The sequence below is a fragment of the Gossypium raimondii genome, chromosome 11 (genome assembly GCF_025698545.1).
Source record: "Gossypium raimondii isolate GPD5lz chromosome 11, ASM2569854v1, whole genome shotgun sequence".
NCBI lineage: Eukaryota > Viridiplantae > Streptophyta > Magnoliopsida > Malvales > Malvaceae > Gossypium > Gossypium raimondii.
In genome coordinates this window covers 12,969,628-12,985,415 of record NC_068575.1, presented here as the reverse complement: position 1 = coordinate 12,985,415, position 15,788 = coordinate 12,969,628, and the positions used below count along the sequence as shown (strand labels likewise).

Genomic DNA, 15,788 nt, shown 5'->3' with positions numbered 1-15,788 from the left:
ATTCATAACAAGAAAAAGTCTTAAATATGGAAGGAAATAACAATGATTTTATACTAATAGATATCAAATATATTATGCTAATAAATACTAAATCTTCTAGAAAGAAAACATGACCTATAAACATAACTTGCATGCAAGCTCTTCAAATCCAATTTGTATTCTTAGTTCACCAAAGTAATAAGCTCGCCACTTTTTGTAAGTTCGCCAATATGGGGGAGTTCGCCAAGTTCAGTCCTCAATATGTATGCATCTTGTGCTGTGAGTTCGCCACTTTCGAAGAGTTTGCCAAGTGTATATGTTGCATGAATGGTCATCTCGCAAACACTGATTTTATTTCTCAACTTTTCAAACCTCGTCTTTCCAAGTGGTTTGATTAGAACGTCTCGAAGTTAAGTTTCAGTATTGCAATTAACCAGAGTCACTTCTTTTCTCTGTTCAACTTTTCTCAAAAAATAATAGTTGATCTTGAAATACTTTGTCTTTTCATAGAAGATTGGGTTCTTCGCAGTTGCTATGGTGGACTGGCTGTCACATAAAATTTGGGTTACTTCATCCTGCACAAGATTCATGTCAGACAATAGTTTTCTCAACCGATTTGCTTTGTTGAATGTTGTTGTTACAGCTACAAACTCTACTTCAACTATGGATTGAACAACTGTTGATTGCTTCTTTGAACTCTAAGAGAATACCTTAGATCCAAGTGAAAAGAAATATCCGAAGGTATTTTGCATATCATCCACAAATCCATCCCAATCAGTGTCAGTGTATCAAACAAGTTTTAATGATTTCACCATTGCAAACCAAACACCAAAATCGATTGTGCCTTTGACATATCTCAACATCTTCTTTGTCTCTTTGAAATGAGAAGTAACACAATAGTGCATAAATATTGACAACAAGCCAACTGTGAACGCAATATTTGGTTGTGCTATTGTTAAGTACAACAAACAGCCCACAAGGCTTTGATATTTCCTCTTATCAACTTTCTAAAAATCTTCGCTACTGCTAAATTTTTCTCCAAGTGCAATTGGCTTGCTGATTAGTTTACATTTCTCCATGTAGAACCTTTTTAAAATCTTTAGTGCCAAGCTCTGTTGACTTATGATGATTCCTTCATGTCCTTGTCGTATTTCCATCCCAAGGAAGTATCTTATTTCTCCAAGGTCAGGCATTTCGAACATGTTCTGTAATTGCTTTTAAAACTTATTTACTAAGACTTCGCTGCTTCCAATCACAAGTAGGTCATCAACATATAATGAGACAATCAACTAACTTCACCAATCCTTTTCACTCTAGGTTAGCCTCGCTAAGACTCTTTTGAAATCCCAAGCTCACGAAGTGCTCATCTATCCTCGTATACCAAGCTCCCAGACCCTATTTTAGTTCATATAAGTATTTTTAAGCCTATATAGTTTCTTTTCTTTTCTTTTCCTCTAATTGTGAACCTAGGAGGTTGCTCTACATAGATTTCTTCCTACAAGTAGTCATTCAAGAAAGCTAATTTGACAACCAACAGATGAATTTTCCAGCCCATCTATGCTGCTAAGGCCAACAATAGTCTGATCGTGTCCAACCTTGCTACTGGCGCAAAGGTCTCCGACCAATCAATTCCATATTGCTGATTGAAACCTTTCAAAACCAACCTCGCCTTTAGCTTTTTGAGTGAACCATCAACATTTAATTTGGTTTTGAACACCCATTTGACGCCAATGACCTTTTTGTGTGATGATTTGTCAACGAGCTCTCAGGTCTGGTTCTTTTGAATCATGTTCAACTCCTATCGCATGACTTCTTTCCAACCTTCAATGATTTCAGCTTATCCAAAGCTCATAGGTTCAAGTAGCGCTACGTTAGCTCGCTGATAGATCTTGCCAATCGATCACATGCCTCTTACTGGAGTGTCACCGAAGTCTACATCAGTTATCTCGTCACCAGATTGCGACCCTAGCTCGCCATAATCATAATTTTGCAAACTCAATTCGCATATTCTTTGCTCAACTTCAATAGCGTCCCAATTCCATTTTCTACTTTCATTGAACATGACATCCTGGAAACATGAAAATTTAGGTGTTTTTACATGCCCTTTTTGACTTAAAATCATGCTATTTAGGTTAAATTCTTGTCGAAAAATAATTAAATATTATAAAATAATTAAATTATGTTAAAAATATGAACATGATGAATTTTAATTAATTTTATAGTTAATTTTGATTAATTTTGACTATTTTCGACAGATTCGCACAAAGGGCGAAAATTGGCTCGGCAGACAATGCTCGAAGAATAAAACCAAGAAGTAATTTGAAGCATCGAGGAAAATTTATTTTCAGCCTAAGATGGTCCAAAAATGTGTGTTAATTCATAATGTAATTAATTTTAATTTAGTCCTAATTTAATTTGGGCTAAATAAATTATTATTAATTAATTATGGAAAAAAAGGGTCCAGTTGAACTGAATTGGGTGAACCGAATCTAGTGAACCGAACCAGCCACCAATTGGGCTGCCAAGAACCGTCCATATGCTGAACCAAATCATCATTTTATCTGACTAGATAAGCTTGCAAAGAAGCCCTTGAAGAACTTTCAACCTTGCATTCAAACCCCTCCAAAAAATGTGGCTTTATGGATTTGCCCTAGGCTATTTTTAGCGAAGTTGAATCTCTGAACTTTGCCATGTGTATGGCCAGCCAAGGGGGGTCTCTTTGGCTGATGGAATTTGATATTTTTAGCAGCCAAAATCAGCTATAAAAGCCACCCTCTGCTGATCATTCAACTTCTCCCTCACACTCTCATTCTCTCTTCTCCTCTCTCACTTTCTCTCAATTTTTCATTCCCATTTTCCCTTTTGTTCAAGTGCCGATTTCTTCTCTTGGGAAAGAGGTCCTCATCAGCCATTATTGAGAAGCAATTAAAGTGTTCATAAGCCACCTTGATAGCCGAGGACAACGGAGAACGAAGAATGGAGAAATCAATCAAGCCACAGAGAAATATCTAATTTGCTTCTTGTTCCCTATCTCTTTAAATTTCGTTGTTGTTTTGAAAAACATGTTTATGAATATTTTTTCTATTGAAATGGTTATTTTAATCAATCTAGCTTGAATTTAATCCATGTTGGGTCGATTATATTTTTCCTGCTTGAATTATTGAAATTGTGTTTGTGTTGTTATAGGCGTCGATAAGATGCTTGATTAAGTAAAATCATGCCTAAGTTATCCTTGCAATATTAATTGTTAGATAAATAATGAATTAATTATTAAATTTTATTGAAATTGTAATTAATCAACACAATACTTAATCAGTGCATGTTATTCTTCTAAGGTAGCTGAAGTTAATTTAGCATTGTATTTGGCGATACATATGCCTTGCATAACTTGCAAGATTATTGTGATTAAATTGTTTGAAGGTAGAAATACTCTGTTACCTCACTTGATCTTTTATATGCTTGTGAAGATTCATTAATTGCTTGGATTGACATTGAAAAATGTTTAAGAGATTGATTAATTTAATAAGTATGTATGAGCGATGAGTTAGCAAATTACCGAGTTGCCGTGAATTTGTTCAGTAGCAAGATAAACATAAGTTTAATAATTCTAAGTTAAAGGAATGTAATTAATCCAACACAATTATATCATCATGATTAAACCTTATTTGAAATCGTGCATTAGAACCTTTTTATTTTTAAAATTTTTTTACTTAGTTTTTAACCCTTAGTTTTTAATCATCTTTAAACCAAAATATTTTCCATCACCAAAGTGTTTTAACATTAATTTCATAAATATTCTTTTTTACAGTCCATGTGGGTACGATAACTCGACATTTACTTGTCACTTTACTTGTTGCGATTGTGTACACTTGCACATTTTCGTCGTGCCACATCCCTACCTGACAAAGCTTTTTTGGAGGAAGGATCATAAATTCTATAACCCTTCATATTGTTGATATACCCAAAGAAAATACCTGGTTGTGACCTCCTCTTTAACTTACTTCGTTTCACCTATGGCATATGAGAACCAAACACAGCCAAAAACTTGTAAGTGAGAAATATAGTGTTTATTTCCAAACCAAGCTTTGAATGGTGTATTTTCTTCTACAGCCTTGGTTGGTAGTCTGTTTAGCAAATAGACTGATGTGTTCACTACCTTAGCCCAAAACTCTCTTTGTAACCTGCTTTCGAACAACTAACACCTTACCATGTCTATTACTATTTTATTCAAAGGTTCGCATCATCAACAGAACTAGTGTAGGCCTTTGAGTTCGCCAAGTTTCAGTCTAACATAAAACTTATATTTTTAATCGAGATTGTTACAACTTCCTCTCCCAATGAATCAAATATAATGTAGGCTTAATTCTTAAAAATTACATTTTATTTTTTCTCAAGCAGTTCACCAATACTAAGAAGATTCTAATCTATTAGAGATACTAAAAGAACATCTGAAATTACTTTAGTACATGATGGCGAACTGATCACCACTTCACCCTTGCCCTTAGCTTCTAAGAGTTTGTCGTTACCAATCCTTACCTTAAAATCAAAACTCCTGTCAATCTTCCTGAAACTGCTTTCGTCTGAGGTTATATGATTGGTGCATCCACTATCGATCAACCAACCTTTCGTGACTATTTTTTGATGAAAAACATATTGCGGCAAACACCTGCTCCTCCTAAATGTGGTCTCCCTTAGCTGCTTGAGTCTGCACATTCTTTTGAGGGGTTCTCCCTTTGTTCTTACATACCTTCTCCATGTGTCCCAACTACTTGCATGATCTACATTTTATATTTGGTTTGAACTAGCAATATTTCTTAAGGTGAGTATTTTTCTTACAGTGCGAACATGGTGAATATTTCTTCTTTTCACCATTTTGTTTCGCCCTCTCATTCTTCTCTATCATATATCTTTGAGGGTTCACACCATCAATACATAGGGTTTGGAATGCTTCTTCCACATGCTCCTCTCACCTTGATGCTTTTCTTTGCTCTTGAACATACAAGACATTTATCAATTCTGATAGAGAGATTGCCGATAGGTCTTTTGAGTTATCAAGTGAGGAAATCCTAGATTCATACCTCTCAAGAAGTGTTTTTATGACCTTCTCAAAGACCTTGCTATTTGTGAGCTCTTCCCCAAGTAACATGATGTTATTAAATACTTCCATAATCTTGTCTACGTACTGCTTCACTATTTTAGCCTCCTTCATCTTTAAATTTTCAAAAATTCTTCTGAGATCAATGAGTTTTTACTGTCTAGTCTTATCAAAACCTTGAAACTCTTCTTTAGCTTATCCCAAGCTTATTTTAGAGTATCACAGGCCATAATACGTGTGAATATGACATCTGAGACACCATTCTGTATATAGGACATCACCTTATATACTTTAGCTAGCTCGTCACTATAGTGTTTAATTTGAGCAATAGTAGCATTGTCCCTTAATGGTGCGAGCTCAACATCAATATTCACAACCTTCCACAAGTTATAAGCTTGTATGTAAGTCTTCATCTTCACAAACCTTATATGATAGTTTTCACTATTGAAAACAAATGATGAAGGTGGTGAGAAATTCACGGAAGCCATGTATAACATAGAAGGAACAACAATCCTTAAGAAGATAGCTCTAATACTAGTTGTTGGAATTTCAAAACCAAGAAAGAAATAATTGCAAAGTAGAAATGAGAAATTTAACAATAAAATTGTCTACTAAGGCTTTATATATTCACCAAATGTGCATATAATTGCAAAGAAGAAACGAGAAATTTCCATATGTGTCCATATTGTGCTGTGAGCTCGCCACTCTCAAAGAATTCACCAAGTGTGCATGTTGCATGAATGGTCATATTGCAACATGTAGACATCTATGTTCATTGAGAATAGGTGAGAAGTCATTTACTTGATGCGTCGTAAAACTAATTATAAATTTGACTAAGACAAGTGCACCTATGAATTAATAGTATAGCTACAGTGAACAAAGATATTGTTCTCACGAGGACTAAAAGTACTAGTAATTACTATCTTTATATTATTTAACCGAATAATTGGAGTGATTGGTTAAAACTAAAATTAACTATTAAATTAACTAAAGAACATAATAAAGAACAAATTAGGAAAATAATCGAGTAAACAACCAAGAAGCGAAACAATAACCAGGAAAGAATCCATCTAGACTTCATCTATCACTATCAACGTAAATTACACAATTTCTTCACACAGTATCTTAATCGGTAGAAATCCCTAAATTATGCTAATATCTCATTTGAAAGTAAGAGCAACTGACTCTAGCTTCATTAATTGAAATTTATTTCTAATTAAAACCCCTATTATCGCATTAACTTGATCTATGAATCCTCTCATTACTTTTGACTATAATTTGGTAGATTCATGCCTCCCTATTTCTAGGATTACATGCAACTCCACTCAATTATGCTAGATCTACTCTTAAATAGGGTCTATTCCTCCTCTAATTTAAGCACATCAAACATGGATAATAATCTAGAAATATTAAACCAACAATTAAGTAGACACGATTGAGAATAAGATCTAAGTATTTATTGCGTAAAAAAAATCAAAAGATAGAACTCATCATAGGGTTCATCACCCTTAGGTATTTAGAAAATTAATTCATGCTTGTAAATAAAAACATCCAAAACATAATATAACCACAAGAAACAAATAACCTCATGATGGCTTCCAAAGAAATGAAATCTGAATCGTCAATCTTGATGGAAGCCTATTTCAGCATCGCCTTCAATGGTGTTTCTTGAGTTGTTTTCTTAAGTATTCTATGAGAACTCACGCCTATCTTCTTATCTTTGTTGTATATAGGTCTTAGAATGCTCAAAAAACCTAAAAAATACAATTTGACATAGGTTTATAGTGCAAATCATGAAATCGACATGATCTACCACATTGCAGTATGGCTAGGACATGTGGAAGGGGTCAGCTCGTGTGGCTCATGTAGGTCGCTTTGATTTTCCATTTTCACTATTTTTTTCTCCCAAATGCTCTTCTAAGTATAAAAACATGAATTTAAAGGATTAGAAGCATAAAATTCACTATTATCATCCAAAATCGCATTAAGAATAGGATTAAGACATGTTACTTTTAACAATTATCAAATATTTCCACACTTAAGTGTTTCCTTGTCCTCAAACAAAATCCTCAACCCACAATCAAGTTAACTTTCCTCAATTTATTGTTTTCACCAATAATGTTTTAGGACAACCCAAAGATAATCATGCAGTGGAAATTCAACCAAAATGACATTAAAGAACACAAACAATCCAAGCAGTGATTTTTAAAGCATAAAAACATAGGCACTTCCCTTATCTCAATAATTACCTAAAATTCAAACATAACAAGAATTAACAACCTCATAAAAGATCACTCAAAGCACCTAAAGTGTTTATGGTTGAAGTAATATGCACTCAACAGTCGAACGGGAAATGTTATTACCATATGGTTGCTTGAAAATCAAATCTCCACCATTATAAAATGTGATGAAACACCAATCAAGAGTTTTTTATAAGGTTGTAATGGAGTTTAGGTTAAGGGTATCGAAAAGGATAGACAAGTTGGTTAGAATTGAGATCGAGTTGATAAGTGACCAAACTAAAAAGAAAAAATCAATTATTGAATTAAAAGAATTTACATCAACAATAAATAAAGAATGACACTGAGCTTATCAACATAATATGAATCAATTTTTTTTATGTTTTTTTTTTGTTTTCGTTCTTTTTGTATTATCTTTTGGAGAACAAAATTAAATTCAACAATTCAAATAATGAAACATAGTTAGGAAACTAACCAAATCAAATTTCAAAAAAAAAGGGAGTTAATAAAAATGACAATTTGTACATTTTGAATGCTTGAATATAGGTGTAAATGGCTTCTATATGAGATCATGTTTTGGGTGAGGGAAATGGCTTGAAAATGGCCTATTTCTTGTCCACACGACCTAAGACACAGACTTCTATCTCGGCTATGAAACACGGTCGAGTGTCCCCTGTAGGTTTCAAAGGGTTGCAGGTCGAGCAATTACACGGCCTAGCACACGGGCGTGTGAGGCCATTCTAAGAGTTACACGACCTGATACATGGGCGTGTGGCTTGGCCGTGTGACCCATGTCAGAGAGTTACACGAGCACAGACACAAGATGGGAACACGGTCGTGTGTGTAACTCCCCAAATTTGGGCCTAGATGGAAATAGGGCTTAAGCGTGGGATCACATAAAAATTTATACGTGCAAGAAAATGACATAACTAAACGTATGCTTCAGTGGTTAAGTGATTTAGGAAAAGTTGGAAGTGTTGGAGAAGTCCAAATTCGGCTACAAGCTACCCCAAAAAGTACTTCCAGAAACTGAAAATGCCAACTTTTCCCCCTAGCCGAATTCCAAAGACTTCAACCCCTCAAAACGGCACACACTTCCCTCTCACTCTCAAACTCCTTAATTTTCTCCTAAAATCTCTCCCCTTATACCTCCTTAATTTTCTCCATCAAATCATCCCCAAATCCCTCCATGACCAGTTCAAATTTCCTTCGATAGTATTTCACTCCAACTCTACCACTTACACGGCTCAAGCAGCAAAATAAATACCCCATTGCACAACATAGGTCTTGAACCTCAGACCTTAAGGAAACTCCACACACCACCTTGCCACTAGACCACAAGCTCTTTTTTAACATAAAACTAACTATAAAATTTATAAGGCCTACCTGCCTATGTCCAAATTCACTTAAAAGCAAAAAATTAAAAATTCTGCAAAAGCCAAGACTTGAACCCAAGCTCCTCAAACACTCCCATACACACCCAAATCACTTAGCAATTAAAGCAAACAGGAAATATGTGTCAAAACATATGAAAATTAAATACTAGAATTTTGGGGCATTACAAAGATCCCTAAATTATTGTCATATCTCTTTCAAGAGTAAGAACAAGACTCTAGGTTGATTAATTAAAATCTCTTTCTAATTAAAACCCCTTTATCGTCACATTAACTTGATCTATGGATTCCCTTATTAGATTTGACTCTAATCTGATAGTTTTATGTTGTTCTATTTATAGGATTGCATGCAACTCCACTAAATTATGCAAGATATACTCTTAAATAAGGACTTTTCCTCCGCTGAAATAAGCACATTAAACATGAATTAATATCCCAAAAATATTAAAACAAGAAATAATCATACATAATTGAGAATAAGAATCAAGTATTTATCGGGTAAAAACAAAAATTAAATAAAAGGATTCAACATATATTTCATCAACCCTACGTATCTAGGGAATTTAGTTCATAATCCTGAATAGAAATCATCTCAAACTTAGAATAACCACAAGACATAAAGAAAGTCAATAAAACCTCGAAAGAAATTAAAGGGAGATCTTCAATCTTGATGGAAATCCACTTCTGAGTTGGTTCTTATGGCGTTCTTCGAGTGTTTTCTTTGATCTTCTCTAATTGCCCCCTTATGTCATCTTCTAATGGGTATTTGTAGACTTTAGAAGGCTCAGAAAGCCTAAAAGTTGGGTTTTCCCACGTATTTAGGAAGTAGGGTGCAAAATTGACACGGGATGGCACATGGGGTGTGACCAACCCTTGTGGAAATGCCCAGGCTGTGTGGATCCTGATGACAACTCTATTTGTTTGATTTTGGCTCGTTTTTCACTCCTAAATTCACAAATTTGCATAATTAATCATCTAAAAACGCATTAAGAATGAGATTAAAATATGTTACTTTTATAACTTATCAACTGTTAAAGAATCGGTTTTTTCTGTGAATGACATTGTATAGTTCTTGAAGTTTGATGAAAGAATATGAGTCTTTGTTGTTAAATAAACAACTTTTTTAAAGTGATTTTTGATGAAATTATCATTTAGGGATATTTTTGTAAAAATAGTAAAATACCATGATGAAATTGTGAATTGATGATTTGGATGGGTTCATATGAGTCCTTAGGTAAATTGGCAATTATGATATGTGGACGAGATTGCATAGATATCTTTTTACTAGCTTAAGGACTAAATTGTGAAAAGTTAAAATGGTAGGGGCAAAATTATAATTATGTATAAATATGGATTATGGATTAAATTGAATGTATGAGGTTGATTGAAACGTTTAATTAAATATAATTCTTTGTTTATATCAAGATAAATCTTAGTCAGACCTAAACCGAGGGAAGACGAAAGTCACAGATTAGCTTGATCGTATTTTCTTCAGCCTAGTTGTTAAGGTAAGTTCATAGCATTTCTAAATATAGTTGAATTTCTACTTGTATGTTCACAATATAGTTATGTGATTAATTTTTTATACCTAATTGTTTCCTGAATTGCACATACGTGCCCATATTTATACTTCGTACCCCTAAATTGGACATATGTGCCTTTATTTGTACTTTGGTGCCCCTGTTTGTACTTCGGTGCCCCTGAATAGCACCTACGTGCTCATGTTCACATTTCGGTCTTGATTCGTTTCTAAAGTGTTTCTAAGGCCTCGAGGGCTCGAGTAAGGGATGATATGCATGTATATTATTAGGTTATGCTATGGTTATTGAAATGTTTGGAAATGAATGAGTTTAAGTTATGTTTAATCGGTAATACTTCGTAACCTAATCCAATGACGGATACGGGATAGGGGTGTTACAAAGTATGAAACACAAAATGGATTTTAATATTTATACAAACATTAAAGTAATAAAATTATCGAATGCAATATAAATAGAAGAATAAAGGGACGAGAATGCTGATAAATTAATCAATGAAATAGAGCAATTTCAAAACATCCTCCGCTTACGATCGACCAACTTCGGAATAGGATTTTCCAGATTAAGCGAACATAATAAAAAGTAAACTAAAAATTAAAGAAAAAAAGAAACTAAATTAGAAGTATCAAAGATTGTGTGATGGCGCCTCTCCCCTACTTACAGTACTAGGTAAACCTAAACTACCTTTCTAGTAATTAAATTTTAACTAGGAAAAGAAACCCCTTTGGTTGCCTAGACATACCCGCATATATTTAGAGGCACCGAAGTGCAAATAGGCGAATAGATGTGCATTTAGGGGGACTTCTTCATTTCTGTATACATACTAAAATTCATTTCATTCACATATAAATTTAATACAATTTCAAGAAACACTACTAATAATCTCTCCTCATTTTCATATATATATATACGTAAATGCTTGCAACTCTCATTTTTATATAAATAACTAAAACAATTTCACATATATATATCAATCAATTAACTAGAAAACAACAATAAATTACAAGTGAATTACACTGAGTAACAATCACTATGAACTTACTTCTTCTTTAAAAGTCAGTATATTACCTTTACCTTTTTCCTCATCAAGGTTAATATGATCGGATTCTATTAAAATTTACTAAATCTAGAAGAAAATATTCTTACCCTCATTTTTAGACAGTTGTAGAACTAGTATACTATGACTTGAACCATAATCAGCAATTAGAATGTTGCTGTTAACTTCACTAATTTCATCACGTTTAAAATCAAATGACATCATTAAAATCTACAATGAAACATGGCTTAGATCGGACCAACCAATATCACACTATCACAAGCTTATAATCTTTAAACACATTACATTCAGTCCAAGAATCGACTAAACCGTAGCTTTGATACCACTAAATGTAACATCCATATCCTGTTTCCGTTGCCCGAATAGGATACCCAAGGTAACCAGTCAAGTAGGAATAGTTAATAATATTTACATTCTATAATCAATTCAATTCCATAATTACAAGTAATATTTGATACAAAAGAGATCATCCGGTTTTTGGTCTTAAATTGAGCTTTCAAAGCTCGAAAATAAGTTATGACCATTCAGGGACCAAATTGGAACAAATCAGAACATTCAAGAAAAATTCAAAGACTTTCAAGTTAGGGGTCACATAGCCATGTGCCCAGGCCATGTGGCTCCACACATGGTCGTGTGTTTAACCTACATGCTTGTGTGTGACCTTACATGCCCATGTGCATGAATTGTGTCCATCTCAGATTTGGATTACACGATCGTGTCGCAGGCCGTGTGTTTGCTCCGTGTGAGATTTGTACATATACTGTTTAATAACATGCTATGGGCACACGCTCGTGTGGGTTTCCTGTGTACTTTACACGGCCGTGTGACAGCCTATGTGAGCCCAAAAATGACTCATTCCATGCACAAGTTTCATCCATTTGCTTAGGTACATAAAAAATTTCTAGCATACAATTTTATAGGCCATTAGACACCCCTAATGGCATTCAAAACATATAATAGAATCAATTCAAATGGCTAACCAGTGTGTCAACATTGATACCTTAATACTTCGTGAACAAACACTCCCATACTAACATATACAAAGCACACATACATAGTGAAGTTTACTTCCATTTCATCATTTACCAGAAGTCAATATAGTGTCATTGATTTCACTTAAATCATTCATTTCAACTTAAGCAAACAAGCATAAATTCTTAGTTATTCAACCTAGCAACATAAGTTTAAAGATACCACTTTCACAACTAGGATTCAATATCACACATACAAAAGAGTCCTAGTACATGCCATATATACCAACAAAACAAAGTCTACCAAAGACCTCCTGGATAGTGTGATTTCTTGCGTTGATTCGATCTTCTAAACCTTTAAAACGTAAATCTAGAAAATGAAACAAATACAGGTGAGCTTGAATAAAGCTTAGTAAGTTCATTTGTATATATTGATAAACCTTTCCAACTAAAAATAGTATTAAGTTAAAATTAAATGTTGAAATTGCATAACACGCAACCTTTATCATAAATTAACAATCAGACAGTATTTTAGTATATTCAGTGGATAATGCTCGTTTGAGCTTTATTCAATATACCAGTAGATTTCTTTTAATCGATAGAGCACTCTTTTTAGTAAATTCAGTAGGTATGACTCGAAAGCACATATGTTTCAGTAGATTCAATAGATTTGGCTCAAAAGCACATACGTTTTAGTAGATTCAATAAGTATGGATCGAAAATGCATGTGTTTCAGTATATTCAGTAGGTATGGATCTTCTAAGCACCAATCTGTATATCAATGGATAATGCTTGCTTATCTCATTCGATATATAATATAACATTCAATAAAATTATATTAACAAAGAGTATAAGGATTATTGGAATCATAATTAAATGTATGAACTTAAAATATTAATTTGTAGTAACGACTCATAGTATCTCAATTAATGATCAATGTCATTTTAATTCCTTATTTCCATTTCCAATTACACACATCAATGTAATCCAATATTATACAATTAAGTTCCTATAATATATTTAAAAATGTACTAAAATTAAACCGTACGAACTTACCTAACTAAATTGCAGCAATGCCAAAGGTACAGGGACTATTCAGTAATTTCTCTTTCCCTCAGTTTTCCACTCGTTCATGATCTAAAATAATATTTCCACTCAATTAACTAATTCCAACAGTAAAATTAACTCATTTTATGCAATTAAGTTCTATTTGGCATTTTTACAAAAATGGCCCCAATATTCTATATTTATTCAATTTAGTCCCTAAGCCCTAATCATGCAAATTAACCATTTTTATTTGAAAACATCCATGGGCGAATATTCAATAACCTCAATACAACCCATATTTGTAATTATTTATCTTCAAGTTCTTGCAACTTTATCACCTAAACAAATTAGTCCTTAAACCTTAAAATCATTAAAAATTAATTTAAAAATAGTCCTATCTAACAACCAAAATCAATATTCTTACATAAATTTTCAAGAATAACTCAAACTCAACAATGGCATAATCCAAAACATTTAAAAGTTTCACAAGTTGGTCCTCAGGTTAGCTCGATTAAGCTAATACGAGCTCGAAAACATAAAAATTACTAAAAACGGGTGTGATTTCACTTACCTATTATGGAGACAAGCCTGGCCGAATGGTTTTCTCCTTGTACACTAGGGTTTCGGCTAAAAATGGAGAGAATAAAGTGAAGAAGATGATTAAATGTCATCTTATTTTGATGAAATTTAACTTATTAACATAATTATAATTTTACCCTTTAATTTCACTTAAAATTTTAGCAAAAAGGAAACCAAAACCGTCCACTATCCCTTGAAATGGTATATTTACATTTAAAGGCCTTGCCTTACATTCCCATAATCATTTGATGCCTTTAATCTATAGAACTCCACTTTTACAGTTTTTGCGATTCAATCATTTTCACTTAATTAACAATCTAAACAATAAAATTTTATATCTAAATTTTAACATGACATTAATAACCCTATAAATATTAAATAATTAATATTTACGGTTTGACACATCAAAATTGTGGCCCGAAACCACCATTTTTGATCATGCAAGAAAATGAATTAATTAGTAAATCCTCAATTAATTAGGAATTAATTGCAATTTACCAAAATCTAGAGAATTTCATATCATTTCTATTATTAGGTCATTTATGGAGGGTCCGATTACACCATTCGTCCTTCAATTATTTTAAATTTTAACTAATCAAGCTTATTTACAATTTAATCCTAAACTAATTAGGACTAAATGAGCAAATAGCCCAAACGTTAGTGGATTTAATCTATAGCAATTAACATTTTCTATTTTAAATCTACAGATATTAACTTTTACCTCTTTTACAATTTAATTCTTTTTCCTTAATTATGTAATAAATAATCAACATCACCGGACGCAACTTCAATTCACATATAATACGTCAAGAATATTTAATAAAAATACTTACGGCTATATATTTCAAAAACAAGGTCCGAATACCACATTTTCAATAACCACTTGACTTTTGAATCCACTTACTTACACTAAATTTTAAGTCAATTATTTAAAATTATAAAATAAAAATCCTATATAAAAATTACTATTAACTTGTATAATTTTAATACCAATTATACGAACTTACTCGTCGGATTTGTGGTCTCAAAACCACTATTTCCTACACCACTAAAAATGGACTGTTACAAAACCCACCAGTACCACAGGAACCTGCAAACATACAGATGTCTTGAAACGAAAAAACCCTAAGGGGTTATACCTTACCTAGTCTGGACATGGTTCAAGAAAGTGTTACAAGGCCGACAATTATAGCTAATAATTGTGAGATCAAATCAGCAATGATTCAGATGATCTAGAATAATCTGTAGTTTAGAGGAACGAAGACAGAGGACCCTAACCAACATTTAAAATGGTTTTTCCAACTCTGTGATACTTTTAAGTATAAGGGGGTCACTGATGACACTATTCATCTTTGATTGTTCCCCTTCTCTCTGATTGATAATGCCTTTTCTTGGTTAGACTCATAGGCACCAAAATTTATCACGACACGGGATGCACTAAGAAGAGAGATTGTTGTCTTCAGATAGATGGAGGGAGAAAGTTTCTATGAGGCATGGGAACATTTCAAATTGTTGATTCAAAAATGCTCACACTATGGATTTCCTGAGTGGATGCTATTACAGGTATTTTATAAGGGGTAGGATGCGATTAGACGGAGCAGCAGCAGGAGCCCTTATGAATAGAACGTACGAAGATGCATACAAAATTATTAAAATATTAAATTAAACTCCTGTTTATGGCCGGTTAAACGATTCACATATGGCCAAAAAACCACTACGGTCAAAGCTATCTAAGAGGATGATAAGTATAAGCACATATTGGATAGACTCAACCATATCAAAGTTGCTTCTACATCGTCTATGCATGGAGGAGACAAACCACTCTTCCATAATATTAATAATCCTACCGAGGATGTGAATTACATCGAGAATAAGGGTGGAAACCATT

At 33.3% G+C, this 15,788-nt stretch overlaps 1 non-coding gene and 1 pseudogene across 1 annotated transcript; both read right to left on the bottom strand.

Moving 5' to 3' along the window:
- The window catches only part of LOC105801227 (protein PIR-like), a 100,622-nt pseudogene extending 95,060 nt beyond the window's left edge, over positions 1-5,562 (bottom strand).
- A 9,772-nt stretch (positions 5,563-15,334) lies between these two features.
- LOC128035020 (small nucleolar RNA R71) lies at positions 15,335-15,441 on the bottom strand. Its single transcript, XR_008191424.1, has one exon. It is a non-coding gene; the product is annotated as a small nucleolar RNA R71 (small nucleolar RNA).
- Between the last annotated feature and the right edge of the window lie 347 nt (positions 15,442-15,788).